Source organism: Ornithorhynchus anatinus, chromosome 5 (genome assembly GCF_004115215.2).
Source record: "Ornithorhynchus anatinus isolate Pmale09 chromosome 5, mOrnAna1.pri.v4, whole genome shotgun sequence".
NCBI classification, from domain to species: domain Eukaryota; kingdom Metazoa; phylum Chordata; class Mammalia; order Monotremata; family Ornithorhynchidae; genus Ornithorhynchus; species Ornithorhynchus anatinus.
The window spans coordinates 46,605,807-46,623,668 of record NC_041732.1 but is presented as its reverse complement, the minus strand read 5'-3'; the positions used below and the strand labels follow the sequence as shown (position 1 = coordinate 46,623,668).

Here is a 17,862-nt window from a genome sequence, read left to right as displayed (position 1 = left end):
GTCCTCCTTTCTCCCTGCCTCCCTCTTCACCCTCTCCCAGTTCACTTTCCTGGCTCTTCCTCTCCCATCCCTCCATCCCCCCCAACCAGACCTCTTGCAGGTCTGAAATACCACATGAGTTCGTTCAGATCTGAGTTCCTGAAGGATGGTAAGCAGCTGTTCTCTATTTCCACCGGGAACAGAACCAGAGGAAGAGGATTAAACAGCGGAAAGAGAGGTTTAGGTTAGTTATTCAGAAAGGGTAAAGATTGTGAGCTTTGTGAATGGGCTACCAAGAGAGATGACACAATCCTGTTTGCATGAGATTGAGGAGTCATATAGGCATGATCAGTCTTCGATGATTTAAACAGTGGTCCATCTTGGAGGTAGGAGAATTGATTAGACCACCTCTGGAGAGCCTTTCTAGCCCTATCACTCAGTAATGGAAGCTCATGTGAAAAGGGAAATACAGCTCTAACAAAGCTAAGCAATAAAATGGACAATTTCTGATAGTGTTGCCTACTTTGGGCAGATAGGTGCAGCTACTGTATGTAAAATAACTTATAAGGCAAAAACACAAATAATTAGATAGCTAGGAAGGCCTAACTGCATATGTTTTGGTGTCCCATTATTTGTTTTACGAATATTCTGGTGGGGGAAATCTTTGGGAAACTGCAATATTTTAAGAGTCACAGCTTATGGTAAGCGAATCATATTTCTACATTCCTAGCCAATTGGAATTATTAAACTATTTAACAACAGGTTTGGAATAGATCATTTAAAAAGCATAATACTTTACAATATTGATATATGTGGCAAGCTGAAAATTCAGGAGAGTGCTTAATATATTTTTCACCCCCATTCCTGAGAATATTCTTTTGTTTCAGGCCTATTTAAAGTCTCAGTACAATAAGTAGGGAATTTTATGAGACAACTGAAAGTCAGATTTATTTTATCCCAAACAGTGGGATTCTCCCACTGCTAAAGATATTCTTTAGTAGTAAACTTGGTTTTCTATGGCTCTGCTAGTCAGAGAGGAAATGCAGCTTCCAAAGAAACTAATAGACTAATTCTGGGATGCATTGCTCTCAAGTCCCGAATGCCCCCAGCTCCCTGTAGTTCCCACTTGCCAGGCCCCTGGGAGGGTCTCTTCCTTGTGGTTTGCCTGACTCATCTGCACTAAGTGCCAAAGCATTCTGGACCCTCCTAAACTTTCCTGGCCAGCAATGGTCATATCCTCAGTTAAATATAGGGAAATGATGGAAGCAATGATTTGGCTTTTTTTTAAATGGTATTTGTTAAGCACTTATGTGCCATGCACTGTACTAAGCACTGGGGTAGGTATAAGGTAATCAGGTTGGACACAGCCCAAGTCCCACTTGGGACTCACAGTCTTAATCCCCATTTTACTTAATTCTGGCATAACGTCACATACACACAGATAGATTTTGCCTGAATTAAGTCATTTTATGGGGGCTGTGCTCAATAAGAACCTGGGAACCACTACATTAGGCTGAAAATATCTGGCCCATTCTCAGGGAAAAGACAGTAATCCTAGTCCAGATAACTTCAAAATGAGTGTATTTTTTTCTGAACTAATTAACCTGATCTGGTGGTGTTACTTGGCCTTCTTGTCCTAACAGAATAACTCACTTTTATGGCATAGACTATGTAGCCAGGAGGGCCAACCATCTAATTTCAGGAACTCAGACTGAGTTATGTGTCTCATATATAGAATGACTTTCTCTGCAAGTTGTTAAGCTAAATTTCACCTGTAGTGTATGTATGAGAAAAACTGATTCTGTATGCAAAAGTGGCTCTGTCTGAAAATTTGAAAAAAAAAAAAAGAAAAAGAATCTCTTATAAGGCAAAAACACAAATAATTAGATAGCTAGGAAGGCCTCACTGCATATGTTTTGGTGTCCTTCCTAGCTAATTAATTGCATTTTTGCCTTATAAGAAAGATTCTTTCTAGCAAATCCCTGGTATAGAGGCTCCCACTTATTATGACCTTCAGCACTGCCCAGTGTCCTCACGTAAGCTTTCAAAAGTGATACCTTAGTCTCCATTCTTTCTTGGCCTGTATTCTCTCCACTTAAATTTCAAATGATTTCAGGGTCAAGCCCTTCTTTCCAACCTCTCCCCCTCTGACCATTCCTTCTCCTTTCCAGTGCCTTTCACCACTAAGATGCTGGAGAAATTTCTATCTCCACCAACTAACGAGAAAATCTAGTGAAAAGACATCACATATTTGCGGGGCCGCCATAGGCTTTTATTGCCTCTTCCAAGATCACATTCCCGCCTTGCTTCTGTTTATAAATTTCCTGTGATGAATAGACATCATTCTTTTAGGGAATCCACTAGCTCCCTTGGGTTTTATATGTCCTGCTTTTTTTTAATTATTATTATTGTTAAACTGCAATTAATTCTGTCAGCTTCCCCTTAGTTTACTGGTCCAAGGCAGCATACAATATTGAAACTCACCCCCAACCACAGAGCTATTCTTGGTGAGAACAAAACAGTTGACATTTTAAAAGGCAGACGGGCAGCTAAAGGGCAGTTTGCTACAAACTGGAGTGGAACATGCAGGCAGAGTCACAATGGTCTCTTTGCTGAAGTGACCAGCAATCCCAATTCATCTGGGACAGCCTTAATTGTATTCAACTGACAGACTCCTTAAAAATAAGACTAGTTTCAAAATCAGTCAGACAAGAGCCAAATTACACTTTAAATTAAAAGTCTGAAAGCTTCAACTCTCAATGGAGATTAAATCCTACTCTCTCCTACTTAGACTGTGAGCCCCATGTGGGACAGGAACTGTGCCCAACCCGATAAATTTGTTTCTACCCCAGGGATTAGAACAATGCTTGACACACAGTAAAGTGCTTAAATACCATTAAAAAAACTCTCAAAGGTTATGGTCATAACACCTTTAAAAGAACACCTTTAAGACCTATGGCCAACCTGATAAAAACTTGGATCTAAAACAGTGCTTGACACACAAATGTTTGAATACTGTTGGAAAAAAAAAACGCCCTCAAATATTATGGACCGGTCATTATTAAAGATACAAAACACATTTGTTTAACAACAGTTCATTTCACTCGGCTCAAGGCTTTTGATATTGCCTGTGTACTAGGATTCTGGAAATGTCTCTGCAAGATCAGCTTCTTCAAAAAGGTCGCCAGCAGTCTAGTATTCTGTGATGGAATAGCTGGACAATTTAGCATTGATGCAATTACTATCACCAGTTCTGTAAAGCATTCTACCAACAGCTTCCAATCCCAGAACAAATAGGTCTGAGTGATGCCATGTCACTTTAAAGCACTTGACAAATAAATACTATTATTTCCCTACTGTGAACCTCAGTAACCCAGGACAAGGTGTGAGATTAGACTGCACACATCACTCCTATGCAAAGCTCAGCTGCTGAGAGAAATGAAAAGTCAAGATGGATCTGAACCCAAGGAATATCAAGAGGTTTTTGCTATTAGAATATGTATTTATTGGTGATACTCACATTCTATATCACTAGTACAGAGATCCACATTTTGCATGTGTCGGAGAGAAGTGTACATTAGAGGATCAGACAGTGCCATACAGAGAGATGAGAAACAGAGAGGTCTGATGGAAAAAGCAAAGGCCTCAGGGTAGAAAGATGTGGGTTCAAATCTGGCTCTGACACCTGCCGGCTTTGTGACCTTGGGCAAGTTACAACTTGATTGTGCTTTAGGTTCATCTGAAAAATGGGGATTAAATGCTTGTTTTTTTGGTCTATCTAGATGGTGAGCCTTATATGGGACAGGAACTGTTCCTTATCTGATTACCTTGTATTTATCCCAGTCTTTAGTAGGTATTTAACAAATACCCTAATTATACATTCAATCATATTTATTGAGCACTTACTACTACAACTAATAATAATGGTGTTTGTTAAGCACTTACTATATGCCAGGCACTGTTCTAAGCACTGGGGTGGATACAAGTAAATCAGGTTGGACACAGTCCCTGACCCAAGTGGAGCTCACAGTCTCAATCCCCATTTTACAGAAGAGTAACTGAGGTCCAGAGAAGTGACTTGCCCAAGGTCACAGAGCAGACAAGTGGCAGAGACAGAATTAGAACCCATGACCTACTGACTCCCAGGCCGTGCTCTATCCACTAGATCACCCTGCTTCTCTGTACAGAGCACTGTACTAAGTACTTGGGGGAATACAATATAACAACAGTCACATTCGCTGCCCACAACGAGCTTCTGGTCTAGGGGGATAGAAATGCAGGCAAAGAACCAGGTGAGAGGGAGGCAGGAGAAAGAGATGAAGAGATTGAAAGGAGAGAGAGCCAGAATAGACACATACACTGTGATCTGGTCAGATATGTTCATAAAAAAAATGCAGTCACAGAGACACTCAGAATCAATCAACCAATTAGTAGAATTTAATGAGCACCTGCTGGGTGCAGGACACCATTCTAAGCACTTGGGAAAGCACAATAGCATTAGTATTCACCCCTCCCTCAGCCACATCAGCATATATATATATATATATATGTATATATATATATGTATATATATCTGTAACTTTTATGATAGATCTGTCCATGGAGTTGCTATGGGTCGTAAATGACTCGACAGCATAAGACAATTTACTTATATTAATTCAGTTGTATTTGAGTGCCTAGTAAAGTGCTTGGGAGAGTACAACAAACACATTCCTGCCCACAGTGAGCTCACAGTATGCATCCAGGAGCATGTTATTGAAATCTGTCTCCCCTTTTAGGGTGTAAGCTCACAGTGGACAGGAAACGTACCCACCAGCTCTTATATAGTACTCTCCTAAGAGCTTAGTACAGTGCTTTGCATCCATTAAGTGCTTAATATGACTGAATGATAGTAGACCCAATCCCTGTCCTCAAGTTTATAATCTACTGATAAGAGAAGCAGCGTGGCTTAGTAGAAAGAGCATGGGCTTGGGAGTCAGAGGATTGAATACAATTAAGGCCTCCGCCACTTGTCTGCTGTGTGATCTTGTGCAAGTCACTTAACTTCTCTGTGCCTCAATTACCTCATCTATAAAACGGAGATTAAATGTGTGAGCCCCATGTGGGACAACGTGATTACCCTGTATCTACCCCAGTACTTAGAACAGTGCCTGGCACATTGTAAGCGCTTAACAAATACCATCATTAATACGCAGTAAAATAAGTTACAGGTAGGGGGAAGGAACAGAGTATAAAGATATGCTACAGAGGGGCAGTAGAGGACAATGTGAGTAGCCAAGGTATGTGAAACAGAAGTGCTGAAGTGGCAGTTGTGGGGGAATATAGGTGGAGAGATGTTATTTTAGAAGAGGTTTGAAGATGGGGAGAGCAGTGGTCTGCTGAATGTAAAGGACTCACAGACCTATGTGTCTCATTGAATCTGGTACAGATTTGTACAAAAAGCAGCAACGTGGTGGGGGGAGGGGGTGGCAAAGGATAGTCATAGCCAGATGCAGCCATGGTTTCATAGGCTTCCCAGCACTGAGTCTATAGAAGTTGATGGAGGCGGGAAGTCAAGGCAGCTACCAACTGCCTTATTTTCACCAGCCAATGATGTCCCTCTCCCCTATTAGGCTGCCCAGACGTCCTGCTCTGCTAGCTCTTTTAGGCTTTGGGTTGACCAGGACAGGCAGCCAGGGGTAGCAAAAGGTAGAGACTGATGCTTATGCCTTTCTCCTGTCATTATTGCCGTGGAAGCCTGGTTTAGTTCTATGTGAGTGTACCTGAATGTGATAGTGGGAAAGCTGGGGTCCAAACTCCCTCTCCTCTGGAAAGAAGGGGAATACCCCATCTTTGCTCAGGTTGCTGAAATTAGAATCTTTTGGGAGGTGGGGTTGCGGCAGGAGCAGGCCTTTCCATGCTTGACCCCTCAAACAATCACCTCTTTGGCATTATCCTAGACTATCTCTGTCAGTCCACACATTCAATCTGTCACAAAATCCTGTCAGTTTTACCTTCACATCTGTAGAATTTACCCCATCCTCTCCATCCATACTGATCTAAGCACTCACCATTTCCCATTTTGATCACTGCATCAGCCTCCTTGCTGACCTCTCAACATCCTATATCTTCCCCTCTCCAGTCCAAACTTCACTCTGCTGCCCATATTTTTCTGAAAATCAATTTAGCCCACCTCTCCTCACTCCTCCAAAGCCTCCAGTGGTTGTCCATTCACCTCCACAAATAGAAACTCCCTATTAATCAGCTCTTTCCCTCCTACCTAACCTTGCTGATCTATTGCAACCCAACCCATTCATTCCACTTCACTCACCTAACACCAACCTACTCTCTGTACCTCAGTCTCATCTATCCCACCACCGACATTTTGTCCTTGTTTTCCTTCAGGTCTGGAACTCCACCTTCATATCGTAAGTATTTTAGCACTTACTCCATGTAGAACCCTGTACTAAGCTTGGGAGAGTCCAATATGACAGAGTTGGTAGATACGTTCACTGTCCACAAGGAGCTGACAGTGTATAGGCTTTACATCTAACAGTCCTCCACTCTCCCCATTCTCAAAACCCTCCTAAATCACGTCTCAAAGGGGTCTTCCCTGAGTAAGCCCTTTATTTCCCCCCCATCAACCCTACCCTCTGCATTGACTATGACCCTGGTTGTGTATCCCTTAAGCACTTTGATACAGCCCCACAACACTTGTGTAAATAATCTTATACTATTCCCTCTATCCCTAATCTACCTTAATGTTTGTCTACTCCTGTAGACAGTAGGCTTCTTGTGATCAGGCATCACATTTATCAACTGTTATACTGTACTTTCACAAGTGCTTAACAGAGGAAGTGCTCAATATATTCCACTAATTGACCATCAGTGAGCCAGGGGTCAGCAATCTTTTTGGGTGGTAGAACCAAACAAAATGAAGCCTTTAAACAGTTGGTAGCAAAGAGACAATCATACCATTTATGGACTCCTACATGACATCATTACATCATGCTTAGCAAGGCATAGTGTCAGACAATTATATTTATTGAGCTCTCACTGTGCGCAGAAGACTGTGCTAAGTGCTGGGGAGAATATAAGACATTTCCTGTCCACAACAAGCTTACAGTCTAGAAGGGGAGACAGACATTAACATAAACAAATGAAATTACAGATAGGTACATAAGTGTTGTGGGGCTGGGAGGTGGGGATGAATAAAGGGAGCAAGTCAATGTGGCTCCAATGGGACATACAACCAGAGGCAGTATGGTCTAGTGGAACAAGCATAAGACTGAAAGTGAGGAGACATGGGTTCTAATCTCTGCTCTGCCACTGTCTTTGTGTGATCTTGGGCAATTTGCTTAACCCCTGTGCTTCAGTTTCCTCATTTGTAAAATGGGAATAAGATACCTACTTCCCCCATCTCTTAGACTATGAGCCCATGTATGGCAGGGACTGTGTTTGATTTCATTATCTATCCTGGTACTTAGCACAGTACTTTGGCTCATAGGACGTGTAAAATACTAATAATAAATAATAATGATGGCATTTGTTAAGCACTTACTATGTGACAATAATAATAATGTTGGTACTTGTTAAGTGCTTACTATGTGCAGAGCACTGTTCTAAGCGCTGGGGTAGATACAGGGTAATCAGGTTGTCCCACGTGAGGCTCACAGTCTTCATCCCCATTTTACAGATGAGGGAACTGAGGCACAGGGAAGTTAAGTGACTTGCCCAAAGTCACACAGCTGACAAGTGGCAGAGTCAGGATTAGAACCATGACCTCTGACTCCCAAGCCCGGGCTCTTTCCACTGAGTCGCTCTGCTTCTCATATTATTATTATTACTAGGGCAACCCCAGGATGGTTTTCCTCCTTAATGTCGATCTTATTGATTAGGTATGCCTTCGCTCATCCCAACTTTTCCCCTCTACATTCCTAACGTTAACCCGTTATGACTTAAGCATCACCTCCATGAACTCACCCACACCTCTCTTTAGTCTAGTGATTTTCTGCCCCATAGCTTCCTGAGGATACAAATTCCATATGTTTTACTACTCACTATGTATAAAGGCATTTCATTTTCTTTTGTTTTAACCTACCACCTTCAAGCTTCAGTGGCTGCCCCCTCATCCTAGTGCTAGTTCACCATAATTAATGTTGGCCTTATCCACATCCCTCATGACGCTGTAAATTTCAGTCCTGCCCCTCTCATACTTTGCCTATTGAAGAGTTCTAGTCTTTCCATTCAGTCGCCATATGAAATCTGCTATATTCCTCATATGAAATCTTCTAATCCTTTTCAATCTGGATGCCTCTCTTAGATTGAGCCCTTCTATGCACATTCTCTCCTAGAACTTAGTACACTGCTCTGCACATAGTAAGCCCTTAATAAACCCTATTACTTGCACTATTTTTTATGTACCTTTTCCAATTCAGGTATGTCCCCTCTAAGATTAATTTTGTATAAGCAGATGGAGAGATATAAAACGGCCCAGTTGCTAACTTTTCATCCTCTAGTAAGACTCACTCCTTGCACAAGGTAGATATCCTCAGCCTTCTACATTTTTTTTCTGGGTTTGGATGCACAATAAACACACTGGAGCAAGTTTTATAGAAACATCATATAGCCACAGGACTGAATGGGACCTTAGAGGTCATTTAGTTCATTTCCCCCCCACCTCCAAGAGGCCTTCCCTGACTAAGCCCTCATTTCCTCTTCTCCCACTCCCATCTGCATCGCTCTTGCACTTGGACTTGCTTCTATTATTCACCCCTCCTTCAGCCCCACAGCCCTTATGTACATATCCATGATTTATATTAGCAACTGTCTTCCCTTCTAGACTGTAAAGTCACTGTGGACAAGGAACATGTCTACCAACTCTGTTATACTGTACTCTCCCAAGCGCTCAGTATAGTGCTCAGCACATAGTAATCACTTAATACAAATGACTGATTGATCCTCGGCCTTCAGGCAGAACTGCAGCTAGACTCCAGAGATCCTTGGATTAGAGCTTCAGAGACTGAATTTCCTAACCCAATAAAGCTTGCAAACCTGATGGCTCCCTACACCTCTGCCCTGGGGTATTAGTATTCTTACCTAAAATCCTAGTCTTAGTTGTAAACTGTGCAGGTGTGAAAAAATGATATCGAAATGGCTTCTAACTTTTTCCTGTCTTTCACCTTTTTATTCTAATTTATGTGGACATTATTGGTCTCAGGGGATTAGCCACACGTTATGTCTGAAGTTTTATAGTTTTGTTGCTTGAGTTATTTCTGTGCAAAATCCCTATGGGTAGCCCAGCAAGGTTTATTTTTCTCATTCCCATAACTCATGGAATTAACTCCAAACCCCCCCGCCAAAAATGTCTTTTAGGTTGAGAACAAACATGAAAGATTTCAGTCAAAAATGTGACTTGTTTATAAGAGAAAATGTGCCTATGAATGAAGTCCAGTGTCTCTAATAGTACAATCTAGGACTGTGTGTTTCAGGGTGAAAAAAAAAATAGTAACACCCATTCCATCACTTCTCATTTGTTATTTCTGTAGACCTTGTAGCAGCACGGAGCATCTTTTGTTTATATGTGAGAATTACTGCCGTTTTGGCAGTGCTGCCTACACGCTAAGGAGAAATGCAGTGAAACAAAGGAGGTATGGAATTTACAAAGCTCAGAGGGGAAAAAAATATCCACCCCTTCAGTTGTGATTAATCTTTCCTTATTTAGGCTTGAATGCCCGGTTTAGATTAGGAATAGGAATGTAATATTCTCTTTACGGAGCAGTTCCTCTGAGGAAATCTGAAGGAGAAAGAAGGCATGCAGCACAGACGATCAGAAGGGAACTGGGAGAACAAAAGCTGTCACCGGGAGGTTCCCTGGAGAGGTTCCTAGAGGAGGAGCCGGTTCCACCTCCGGGGACCAAGTTGTCACTTGTGTAAAAGGGAAAGCCAACACAGCCTACCCAGCTAATCTAACAAAGTGGTAGTGGTAAGGCTCCCTTTCTACGATAGGGATGGTGAATATTACCGGAAAGCCCTGAGAACAATAGAGTTAAGAGTATGGTAGATGGGGACCCTTAAATCAGTCAATTATATTTATTGAACACTTATTGTGTTTAGAGTATATCAGTAAACAGACACATTCCCTGCCCACAAGGAGCTTAGATATTTGAGGTTCAGATGGTTGAGATAGGCAGGCATGCAGAACATCTGTATCTCTCATGAGCTACTGTAAGCTCATTATGGGCAGGAAACAGGTCGACCAACTATAGTGTACTCTCCCAAGTGCTTTGTATGGGGCTCAGCACATAGTAAGTGGTATTTGTTAAGCCCTTATGATGTGCCAGGCACTGTACTAAACACTGAGGTAGATACAAGCTAATCAGGTTGGACACAGTCGCTGTCCCACATTCTTAATACCTATTTCACCAGTGAGGTTACTGAGGCCCAGAGAAATTGAGTGACTTGCTCAAGATCACACAGCAGTAAAGTGGCAGAGCCAGGATTAGAACCCAGGTCCTCCTAACTCTCGGGCCAGTGGTCTCTCCACTAGGCCACAGCGCTTCACTAATTCCATTGATGGATTGAATGATGAGTGACTGGGCTTTGAAAGCCTGTGTGGTGTTTCGGTGGAGTGGGAGAAATCCACTGTATGCATTCACTTTGAATGGCTCTAATGTCCGTTTGCGAGGAAACATAAAAATAACCTCTAACCTCGTCATCTTAGGGGTCTATAGTCAGATTTTCTAGAGTTAGATACTACGGCATGAGTTATTTTCTGTCTCCGGAATTTCACTCTCAAAAAGATTTTTAAAGAATCATCTGGTTCCCTTTACAAATGAGGCTATACTGTGTCCTCAGAGCAATAGTCAGTAGGTGATCTCAAGTACCATCAGCTAAGCACTTAATCCCTAAGCTTGGTTATCGATTGAAGTAATAACCAGGAAATATGTCAGGGACACATTTAAAGTTTTAATTTGCCTTGCTGCATTACATAGCCATTATCAGATTTCTTGCTACTGTTTCTGGATGTGATTAACCTTTTAGTTCACATGACTTCGCAAATACTGACTAAAATGGTAGCTTCCAGCTATTTGATGATATAGCCACATACCGGAATGGCCCTGAATACACTCCTTCCAATTCACCCTTCTAAGACTCCATTTTACTGTCAGGCTTTTAAAGAAGTGCAAGGTATGAAGTCAGCTGTACTGAGGCTCCATAAACAACGCAAAGACATCTAATGGGATATTAAAAGTATCCCCCGAACTTAGAGCTTAAGAGGCAACTAATGGATGAGTTGGGTAGAAGGAGGGTAAAGAGAGTCTCCAGGGAAAAGTAGCGGAGTGGGTGTAAAGGAGAATTTTAACAGATGCTATAAAACAAATCCTATATACTGTAGCAAAGTTGAGATGTAGATGAGTAACCATTCCAAGGGCCTAGTAAAGTGGGACTGAAGTTTAAGTCCTAGGGTCTTGATGTTTATTTTTTTCCTTTGAATCTGGAGTTGAGCATGTAGTTAAGGCTTTCTGTACTTCACCCCAATACAAAGGGAAAGTGCTTTTTTATGGGGACCCAGGACTTGAAATCTCTGGGTAAAGGGGCCTCTTTGGGTAAAGGGGGCCCTCAGGAAATGCAGAGCCCCCTATTTCTTCTGGTCTAAATTGAGTCACTGTCTCCCCTACTCAATTGTAAGTTCCTCAAAAGGCAGAGATCGTATCTATTTATTCTAATGTACTCTACCGATTCATTCATTCAATCGTATTTATTGAGCACTTACGGTGTGCAGACCACTGTACAAAGTGCTTGGAAAGTACAATACAGCAATAAAGAGAGACAATCTCTTCCCACAACAGGCCTAGTGCTTAGAACTATGCTAAGTGTGGCGTAGGAACTTGTCTTGGTTGATTAATCATTCAAGTCATCAATTACAAACAAGACAACTTAGTGTCCTTCCAAGTCTCCTCCTTCAATTGCATTTGAGTGCTGTGTGCAAGGCTCTGTACTAGGCACTTGGACTCCTCCCTCTGGGCAAGAAGTCACTGCTGCCAGGGAACTGCTGCTCCAGCAGGCCTCAAAAACCAAAATGGCTGACTGAAATGTGGGGAGGCTCCCGAGAAAAGCAAGTGTGGAGTGTGCTGGGCTCCCAAGGGCTTTCCTCTTCCAGACCGGGGGGGGGGGGGGGGGGGGGGGGGGGGGGTGTTCTATGACTGGAACAGAGGCTGCTCAGACAGAGCCCTGCAAGGGTGTGCCTTATGATAAAGTCCTCAGGGGTCACAAAACCTAGGCTGACATGTTTGAGTTTTTGTAGGAATGTTGTGACATTATGGTATTTTTAAATGACTGCTATCTGCTAGGCACTGGGAGAAATCAGGCCAGATCCAGTACCTGCCCTGTACAGGGTTCACATAGGATCTCCTTGATCTTATCCCCATTTTACAGATGAATAAATTCAGGCACAAGTAGGTTTAATGACTTGTTCAGGGTCACACAGCTGGCCAGTAGCAGAGGTGGCACTAGAACTCAGGTCTCCTAACTCTCAGGCTTAGGCTTTTTCCACTTAGGCCATACTGCCTTTCTCCCCCTCAATCCCAAAACTCCATTTCCAGTATATCCAAATCTCCATTTCCAAGCCAAAGTAGAATACAGTGTCAATTGTCTAGATAAGTCAGGAAAAAAGAAAACAGCATTCCTAGCAGGGGCTTGACCTATGTCATCTAGATAATCTTCTCAATTCTCTTCACCAAGCTGTTGAAAATTTGGTTGCTACAGATCCTATATGAATACACTGGTTTAATTTAAATTGCAAGCAAGTTGAGGGAAGGGAGCATTGTCCATATTCATTTGCTGTATAAAGTGTCAGTACATTTCTGGCATTCCATACACATTTCCCATATATTGCAGAAAGCTTAACAGTCAAATGATCTGTTCTCCAAGTTGAGGCTACTTTGGCTAATTAAAAACAAAAAACATAGTTGGCTAACAAACTGACTGCCCAGCAAGATAGCCACATCCAGTTATGTTCAGTTTTATCTTTCAATTATATAATAATAATAGGTACTTCTTAAGCATTTACTATGTGCTAGGCCCTATACTAAGTGCTGGGGTACAAACAGTCCCTAACCCACTTGGGGCTCACATTCTTAATCTCTAGTTTACAGATGAGGTATCAGGCACAGAGGAAGTGAAGTGACCTACCCAAGGTCACACAGCAGATAAACAGCAGAGTCAGGATTAGAACCCAGATTCTTGAGACTCCTAAGTCCGTGCTCTATCCACTAGGCAAGACTGCTTCTCTGTGTGCACCTGATCCAGTCCCAGTTGGTATAAATAACTGATTTTCTATTGTACAACAGTCATGCATTCTTGTATCACCTTCAAATGTTTGTCAGTTTATTATCTGGTGAGTGAGGGTGGAGGCATTTTTTTGGTCCCTTTGCCCTGTTTCAGAAGCTGTAGCTGCCTTTCAGAAGAACCAAAATCAAAATATATAAAAATTGACATATAAATCAAAAAGTGACATATAAATCAAAATCCTTAAAATTAATTTAATCAGTTGCCAACTCAGCCTCCTCCCAGTACCCAGTCACCAGGTAAGCATTGTTATCTCCCTTTGTCCATTGGGAAAAAAGATTGGAGGAACAATCATTTTCAAGGGACTTAATGAAAGAAAGGGATAAAACTCCCAGCCTCAGGTATTATCAATTCAATCAGCACATCAGAGCAGCCCAACACCTGGACCAATTCCTATCTAAGTAGGGGAGATCTCAGAGAAGTGCCAGATAAGCACACAGTGACAAAGAAAATGGTCTGTTTTTTTCCCTATTATGTATTCTCCAACAGGTCAGTGATCAATACCTGATGCTTCTGGAAAGGGTCAAAGTCTTCCATGACAGAACTATCCAATCATGAAGTCCTGAGGAAAAATGCCTCTCCTGACCCCTCTAGGCAGCCAGCTTGTATCATGATTTGCACTTGGTATAACTCTAAACGATATTAATGATCATAAAAGTCACCCAACCCTTGCTCAATCCAGGCGCATTTCTGACACAATCATCCCCTGCAGCAGCTTAACTGTGCAAGTGGGGAAGACATATTTCCTTTTCTTTATTACAAATTTGCCAACCATTAATTTCATTTAGAGAACCTGTTCTCCTAGGATGGGACAAGTTAAAAGATTAATCCTGACCTGAGGGAAGAGCTGTTCAATTCTATTTCCCCATCCGTGTCTGGGTATGCCCAGTGACAGCTCTCTAACCCAAGGCTTCTCCCTATTTGTCTTGTTCATTTCCCTATATTTTGACAAGAACCAGTGTTCCTGGGCTTTTCTTCTGTCATAGTGTCCTTCGATCTTAGGGAATATGTTCATCCTTCGCAATGAAACTCCTTTGAGAAAACGGTGGTCTATAATAAAATGATATTATTATACCATGCTTCATACCAGCCCTCGATGTGAGTAGGTGGTCTACAGAAGCAGTGTGGCCTAGGGGAAAGAACCCGGGCCTGGAAGTCAGAGGACATGGACTCTAATCCTGGCTCTGCCACACGTGTGCTGTGTGACCTTGGGCAAGTCACTTAACTTCTCTGTACCTTAGTTAATTCACCTGTAAAATGGTGACTAATACTGACAGCCCCATGTCAGGCAGGGACTGTGTCAAACCTGAATAGATTATATTTACCCCAATGCTTAGAACAGTGCTTAAAAAATACTAAAATTATTATTAAAGTATTGGTTGCTTGGTCGCTGAAAAAGCAACAGTTTCGCTCAGCAGTCTGAATATAATAATGTTGGTATTTGTTAAGCGCTTACTATGTGCAGAACACTGTTCTAAGCGCTGGGGTAGACACAGGGGAATCAGGTTGTCCCATGTAGGGCTCACAGTCTTAATCCCCATTTTACAGATGAGGTAACTGAGGCGCAGAGAAGTTAAGTGACTTGCCCACAGTCACACAGCTGACAAGTGGTCGAGCTGGGATCCGAGCCCATGACCTCTGCCTCCAAAGCCCGTGCTCTTTCCACTGAGCCATGAATATCTGTACAAAATATTGGGCCTGCTCTTTGGTTTAGTGGAACAAACACTTCACTAGGAATCAGGAGGCCTGGATTCTAGCCTCAATTCTGCCAGCAGGTCACTGGTACGGGCAAAGACCACAGATACACTTCATAATGCTCCTGTCAGGGATGGCACTATATCAACCCCTTGCTGGTGCCCACTGCCCATCAACTTTGCATGGCACCACCACACAGAGAAAAAAAGGACCTCAGAAGTTGCTAGAACACATAAAAACTCACTCCTGATCTCCTCCACAAAGGAAGTCAAGAATTCTTGCTCAAGCATTCATCCATTCAATAGTATTTGAGTACTTACTATGTGCAGAGCACTCTACTAAGCACTTGGAATGTACAATTCGGCAACAGAGACAATCCCTGCCCAATGATGGGCTCACAGTCTAAACGGGGGAGACAGATGGCAAAACTCCTCACTCTAGGCTTCAAGGCTCTCCATCACCTTGCCCCTTCCTACCTCTCCTCCCTTCTCTCTTTCTACCGCCCACCCCGCACGCTCCGCTCCTCTGCCGCCCACCTCCTCGCCGTCCCTCAGTCTCGCCTATCCCGCCGTCGACCCCTGGGTCACGTCCTCCCGCGGTCCTGGAACGCCCTCCCTCCTCACCTCCGCCAAACTGATTCTCTTTCCCTCTTCAAAACCTTACTTAAAAATCACCTCCTCCAAGAGGCGTTCCCAGACTGAGCTCCTCTTCCCCCTCTACTCCCTCCGCCATCCCCCCTTTACCTCTCCGCAGCTAAAGCCTCATTTTCCCCTTTTCCCTCTGCTCCTCCACCTCTCCCTTCCCATCCCCACAGCACTGTACTCGTCCGCTCAACTGTATATATTTTCGTTACCCTATTTATTTTGTTAATGAATTGTACATCGCCTTGATTCTATTTAGTTGCCATTGTTTTTACGAGATGTTCTTCCCCTTGACGCTGTTTAGTGCCATTGTTCTTGTCTGTCCGTCTCCCCCGATTAGACTGTAAGCCCGTCAAACGGCAGGGACTGTCTCTATCTGTTGCCGACTTGTTCATCCCAAGCGCTTAGTACAGTGCTCTGCACATAGTAAGCGCTCAATAAATACTATTGAATGAATGAATGAATGAACAAAGCAAAACAAAACATCATCATCAAGATAAATAGAATCAAGGAGATATACCCCCATTAACAAAATAGGGTAATAAATTATACAAATGAGCACAGTGCTAAGGAGAGGGGAAGGGGGAAGAGAGGGAGGAGAAGAGGGGGAGCAGAGGGAAAGGGGGACTCAGTCTGGGAAGGCCTCCTGGAGCAGGTGAACTCTCAGTAGGGCTTTGAAGAGGGGAAGAGAGGGCATTCCAGGACAGCGGGAGGATGTGGGCCAGGGGTCGACGGCAGGACAGGTGCGAACAGGGGACTGTGAGGAGGTGAGTGGCAGAGGAGCGGAGTGTATGGGGTGGACAGTAGAAAGAAAGAAGGGAGGTGAGGTAGGAGGGGGCAAGGTGATGGAGAGCTTTGAATCCAAGAGTCAGGAATTTTTGTTTAGTGCGAAGGTTGATAGGCAACCACAGTAGGTTTTTGAGGAGTGGAGTTTCATGCCCAGAGCGTTTCTGTAGGAAGATGATCCGGGCAGCGGAATGAAGAATAGACTGGAGCGGGGAGAGACAGGAAGAAGGGAGATCAGAGAGAAGGCTGACTCAATAATCCAGTTGGGATATTATGAGAGCTTGTACCAGCACGATAGCAGTTTGGATGGAGGGGAAAGGGTGGATCTTGGCGATATTGTAAAGGTGAGACTAGCAGGTGTTGATGACAGATTGGATTTGTGGGGTGAATGAGCCAGCTGAGGCGAGTTTGACACCAAGGTTGTGGGCCTGTGAGACAGGAAGGATGGTGGTACCGTACACTGTGACAGGGAAGTCAGGGAGCGGACAGGGTTTGGGAGGGAAGATAAGGAGCTCAGTTTTAGACATGTTAAGTTTTAGGTGGCAGGCAGACATTCAGATGGAGACATCCTGGAGGCAGGAGGAGATACGAGCCTGGTGGGAGGGGGAGAGGACAGGGGAGGAGATGTAGATTTGGGTGTCATCTGCGTAGAGATGATAGTTGAAGCCGTGGGAGCGTATGAGTTCACCAAGAGAGTGAGTATAGATGGAGAACAGAAGAGGACCAAGAACTGACCCTTGAGGAACCCCTATAGTTAGTGGGTGGGGGGTGGGGAGGAGCCCGTGAATAAACACCAGAAAGATAAGAGGAGAATCAAGAGAGGACAGAGTCTGTGAAGCCAAGGTGAGATAAAGTATGGAGGAGAAGGGGGTGGTCAACCGTGTTAAAGGCAGCTGAGAGGTTGAGGAGGATTAGGATGGAGTAGGAGCCATTGGATTTGGCAGAAAGGAGGTCACGGATGACCTTTGAGAGGGCAGTTTCAGTGGAGTGGAGGGGAAGGAAGCCTGATTGGAGGGTGTCCACGAGGGAGTTGGAGTTGAGGAATTCAGGGAAGCGAGTGTAGACGACTCATTCTAGGAGCTTGGAAAGGAAGGGTAGGAGGGAGATAGGGCGATAACTGGAAGGGGAAGTGGGCTCGAGAGAGGGTTCTTTTAGGATGGGGGAGACATGGGCATGTTTGAAGGCAGAGAAGAAGCCATTGGAGAGTGAATGGTTAAACACAGAAGTTAAGGAGGGGAGGAGGGAAGGGGCAATAGTTTTTTATGAGTGAGCGGGACTGGGGTCCAAAGCACAGGTGGAGGGGGTGGCACTTGCAAGGAAGGAGGAGATCTCCTCTGAGGATACTGCAGGGAAGGATGAGAAAGTAGGGGCACCATGACCAATTTACACTAGTGAGAAAATACTTCTACACACTACGGGCTGACAATGAGGT

General features: G+C 43.6%; 1 protein-coding gene across 2 annotated transcripts in view; it reads right to left on the bottom strand.

The window, feature by feature from the left end:
• Window positions 1–17,862, bottom strand: part of ADPGK (ADP dependent glucokinase) — a 159,483-nt gene that overhangs the window by 140,736 nt on the left and 885 nt on the right. The gene's annotated exons all lie outside the window — the stretch shown is intronic.